This window comes from Elephantulus edwardii, unplaced genomic scaffold (assembly GCF_000299155.1).
Source record: "Elephantulus edwardii isolate Elephantulus edwardi_28Jun2011 unplaced genomic scaffold, EleEdw1.0 scaffold00009, whole genome shotgun sequence".
NCBI classification, from domain to species: domain Eukaryota; kingdom Metazoa; phylum Chordata; class Mammalia; order Macroscelidea; family Macroscelididae; genus Elephantulus; species Elephantulus edwardii.
This window is the reverse complement of record NW_006399759.1, coordinates 34,863,879-34,869,472: the sequence shown is the minus strand read 5'-3', so window position 1 is coordinate 34,869,472 and position 5,594 is coordinate 34,863,879.

Here is a 5,594-nt window from a genome sequence, read left to right as displayed (position 1 = left end):
TTTTATTTTTTTTGTGTGTGTGCGCCGTCAAATCAGATCTGACTGGTACAGGAGGAAATTGTCCTTCCTTCTCCAGCAGAGCATCTTGTGGATTTCAACTGCATACCTCTGGGATTGCAGAGCAGCTTCTTGCCACCAGGGCTCCCTTTTATGATCGTCTCTTGAAGAAAGTTCCCTTAGAAGGAAACCTTACGTTCAAAACTCTCATTGCTTTTGAGTCAGAACTGAATCATCGCTGACCTGCCAGAGAGTTTCAGAGACTGTCACTGTGGAGTACGTATACCACCAGACCTTCCTAAACTGTGTTGGTTTTGTGTACTGTTCTGTTGGAACCGACCCATTTCTGACCCTCCGGCAGGTTTTCAGAGGCATTTAATTGCACAGGAGGAGATTGCCTGTCTTTCTTCTACAGAGAAGCTGGTGAATTCAAACCGTGTTCCTTCGGGATTGTGGCACAACTTCTTACCACTAGGCTGTATGTAGTAGGTATTGTTCAGTTTTGTCGAGTTGAGCACAACTCAGAGCAGCCTTATGAACACCAGCTTGAAATGTTGCCCGATTCTGCACCATTGTCATGCTCTCCACCATGCTCAAGCCACTGTGCCAATGTCATCACGGGTCGTCTTCTCTTTCATTGACCCTCTGTCCTTCCCAGCATCATGTCTTCATTTTATGTGGCTCCAAACCTACCTTTTAGCCCATTTCTGCTATAATGGAATCTGTGTTCTTCCAGGAGCTCTGGTGGCCTAGTTGGTAAGAATTTGTGCGGCAATCCCAAAGGTCATTTGAATCCATCAGCTGCTCCCCAGAGAAGGATACGGAATTTCCTGCTGTGTGATTTACTGCCTCTGGAAACCTGCTGGAGGGTCATCATGAGCCAGACTTGATGGTCCACAACAGCAACAGCAACGGCAGTGTTCAAGAGGGGGTGTGAGAAAGGGAAAGGAAAATAGAGACAAAATGAAGAAAGAATGATGTCCCCAGGCCTCCTCCCACTGTGGTCCCTAGTCCATGGCTCAGACTGGTGTCCTAACTTGGTTTCCATCCTCACATCATCCTTTTCCAGAGATTCTTAGCAGTTAGAGGTTTCTAGTTCCTTCAGGAAATAATTATTCTCCACAGCATGGGGGTGCCTTGCCCTGGAGCAGCCCCTCAGCCTCCATTTGGTTACCCTATAGTATAGCTCATAAAAGAATAGAGGATACATTCTTGGCCCTTTCCCTTTATCTAACTAATTTTCAGAATAATGACTTGGTTTCCTAACATTCTTCAAAGTTGCTGACTGAATTTATTTATTATTTTGAAGTATCATTATACAGTTGGAAAGGGGCATCATTCTAGGAAAGGTGGAGGGTCAGTGAAGGAGGGGAAGACCCTCAGTGGGATGGATTGACATGGTGACTACAGCATTGGGCTCAAGCCTGTTAGGTAATGAGAATATGTGGGATAGGACAGGGTTCAAATCTGTGGTTCATAAGGTCGCTACAGAGTCGTTCTCAACTGGACAGAATAAAATAACAACAGCAGTGAGGGCATGCATTTGAAACACATTCAGCATGTTCAGACCAGTGAAGTAATTATTCTTCTTTTTGGTGCTAAAACTGCACTGCGTTTTGCCAGTGGGAGCCCTTTCCAGTCAACTCTTGCAGGCCCAGCCTTATGAGGAGCTGTGAGAACAAAGACTTCCCCTGGTGAGTGGCCTTGGGGAATCAGACTAACGGGCAGCAGAAGGTCACTCTCTGAGTTTTCCAGTAAACATTTTTCAGGTATCATAGCTTGTTCTGTTTCACAACCATTCTCATTTTATAGCTGGACAGCCAGGGTTCAGAAAGGCTAAATTTTGCCTATGAATCCATAGCCAGTAAAGGCAAAGCTGGGAAATCAAACCCAGGCACTTCCGTTCCACAACCTGAGAATCAATGAAAGAATGAGATGATGTTCCAGATGGAGGGAAGAGCTCAGGCAAAGACACCCCCCGGGGGCAAATGAAGATAGGCTGGGGAGAAGGCAGAAGCACTAGTCGTGAGAACCTAGATGCCACCATGAGAAAGAAGACCTAAAATCGGAGGGTAACTTGCTTGGTAAGGGTGAGGATGGGTGGAGTGTTTTCCGTAGGTGAGCAGTACTCAGGTCTCACTCTACCTGATCTTCAGGTATTCCTCTCCTGCAGGAGCTCTGTTGGCCTTGTGGACAAGGAGTCATACTGTCAACCGAAAGGTATGGGCTTCTAAAACACCAGCTCTTCCACGGGATAAAGATGGGCCATCTTTTCACACGGAATTTAAAGTCTCTGAAATGCTATGAATCAATTTTGACTTGACAACAAAAAGTTGTGGGGGCTTCACTGACAAATTAATATTTTTCTGCTCTTTTCCATCCTGAGATTCTGTGTGTCTTGGAAACAGGGCTAAGACATAAGCATTGTACTGACATCTGCCATAAGACTAACACTCAGCATACAATCGCTGGGCTTCTTGGATAGGTAGTGTCACTTGTAAGCTGGAGCTAATAGTCCCTGGCTACTTTGCATAAACAGCAGTCTCCTGTGTGCCGGGTAGAACTAGTTCATCAGGTTACCAAGGCTGTGACCTTTCAGAAGTGACTCACCAGACCTCTCATTGGAAATTCCTGTAGGTGGGTTTGAACTGCCCAGCTTTTGGCTAGTATAATGAGGTAACAAAGCTCATTCAGGCAATGTCCATAGTGATTACTTCCAAAGATTTGGCTTCACTGCTGCCAGTGAGATCTTTCTCCCTGTCCGTCATTCTACTGCTTGTGTCCTACAAGAAGGGAAGAAAAAAAAATTCTCTCTTGATTTCTGTGAGTAGGTGATTTCTGGCTTGCCAAGGTGGATGGAGTGTCGATGGATGAGGCAATGGAATTCCATATGCAAACAATAGTGGAAGTGCAAAACTATTAAAATGCATTCCTTTTTTAAAAAATGTTCTTCTAGTTTATTTACAGAATTCGAATACCTTGTTTTCAAGAACAAATTTTTTCAATTTCCCTCACCCCGCCCCATCAAATTGTATAACCCCATGACGATTCCCCCCTCCCCCTGCACATCCTTATCCCTCTGCTTCCAACCTCTCTCACCCCTCTTGGATTCTTATACTCATTCTACAATAATGGTTTTATACAATATTTATCCTTATGGGACTGAGTTATTTCACTCAGCATAATGCTCTCCAGTGCAGGGCACAAAAAGCTGAATTTCTGGGGATCAGAATTTAAAAATACCATCTATCTGTTTTATATTTGTACTTCTCATGTCTCCCCACCACCAAAGATGGAAGGTCACACCCCGCTTTGTTAATCACTATGACAAGTACTGTTTGAGTCACATTTAAAGACCCTGAGGCTACCATCTTCTTCTCCTCTGCTCTCTGTTGACCACTGGCCCCTGTGGAAGACTCATTTTTTTGAACTGTAATAAAATTTTCAAAGAAATAAATTAAAAATTTATAGGACTGAAGTATGAAAGAATAACTCTGTAAAGAAAAATGAACCCACTCAAGTGCTTAACTGTGTGCTACACTCTGGTATTTAGTGATGAACTAAACATATGTGATTCCTGCCAGGATTTCTTTGATACCATTAGGGCAAGGGAAGTTCATGCTTCCCAAAACGAGTGTTGAGAAGTTGGTAGTGAGGATTGTAGATGTTTACTCTGTTTTGTTAAAGTGCTCTATTGGCACCTTAATGGTAAGGATTTGCACTTTCAACACAAAGGTACAGTTTGAATCCACCAGTTTCTCTGCAAAAGGAATATAGTCCTTCTGATCCCATGCAGTTTACTGCCTCTGAAAACCCGATGGAGGGGCAGTTATGCGTTGGCTCCAACTCAGCAGTTCTCTCTTTTTTTTTTTTTTTCAACTCAGCAGTTCTCAACAATCGTTGTTACTCTAATTTTGGCTGAGGGTACATACAGTGATCTTGGTGTCAGTAGATGTCTGCGTCTTCAGCAATTAAGAGAGCATGGAGCTTAGCCACAGAACCTCTTATATCTTGTGATCATACATTTTGTTTCACAAGGTTTGTTGAAAAGGGCATAGAAAATAAAGCTTGTGCCTCTCATGTGGTAGATGCTCCACGACCCTTCCCCTTCTGACCAACCAAAGACCATTTTACCTAACTTGTTATTAGGTGCCATTGAGCTCACTAGGACATAGAGTAACTGTGTGAACTACAGGTCTAGACCTTGACCTATCCTACACCATCTTCACTGTCTCTACCATCTCAGACCTCTTGTTGGGTTTTATGTAAGTTTATAGACAAAGAGAATTGTGTCAAAATGACTGTTCTCCAGTTGCTGAAGGAGTGAGAGTAAACTTACCAGAAGACCAACCAAAGTTAGTGATGAAGTGTTTCCTCATGCAGTCTGACTGGAAATGAAGAATTTGATTAAGATAGAATTCTTGTGTTCTTGGTTGAGAATGAAAAGTGTACAAACATTTAGCTTAATTAACTCTGATTTTTTTTTATTTGTTTTTGATAAATGAAACTGTGTAATTGGGCAGGACATGATTCCATGAAAACCCTGCATATTAATCAAATCTGTCCTCATTACTTTCCCAGAGGGAGACATACCACAGCTTGTGTCTATGTAGATGTGGGAGGCCATACTTGAGGGATTTTGGTCCTTACAGGCACTTAATGGTTAGAAGGATGGGCTCTTGGGGAAAGGAGTTTTAAGCATTTTGGACAATTGTAATCAATCTGTACAGGAGGAACAGTCAAGATCTCTGCCAGCAGTGTAACCTTTGTAGTGTCTGCTAGAAGACCGGGCCTACTACCTTCAGACAGGCTTCCTAGATCTCCTTAGCTATAGACTTCTTTTCCTATCTTTTCTGAACTTCAGTAGCCTTAGGGTTAGAGGTTCATTCTGATTCACTAGAAACTTAAATTCACTGAAATATTCCATTTCCTGATTATTCTAGTCAGCTGAGGGTTCTCAGTCTTGCTTAAAACAAAAACAAACCTAAGTCAAACAACAACAACAACAACAACAAAGAAGTAGTGGCTTTCCGGTGTTTGTGAAGTATGTTCCCTGGCCTTTCTTGTTACTGATCTGCACATATATTGACGGAGGTATTTATTTCTAGCTACACTCATGGTGAGCTGTGGTGGTGCTGACAGCAGCACCATAATTTGTGGCTTCCACTCAGCTAACAATTTCTGAGCAGTCGTCTCTGCCAGACACTGAACTGGCTCAGGGACCGTAGGGTTGAACAGGTCCTGATGTCTGCATAAAGAAACTCAAAGCTTAGAAGACAATGGATCTCCTAACCTTTTAACAGAATAGGAGCTGGTTCAGTGTGGGAAGAGAAGTATTAACTTCTGTAGGAATATAGGGTAGAGATAGGTAGGGAAAGGGGTATTTTTGACCGGGCAGCTAGACCAGATAGTGTGGCGTTAGAACAAAAGGCAGTGGAAAGAAATGGGAGTCCCAGAGCTAAGTGACTAACATTGAGAGCCAGCTGTGCTCAGCTTGCTGGGCTTACAACACAAAGGTATTTGGTTCAAATCCACCACATTCATTGAGTCCTGCCAGTAAGCTGCTGTGCTGAATGTCTTAGTTATCTAGTTGCTGC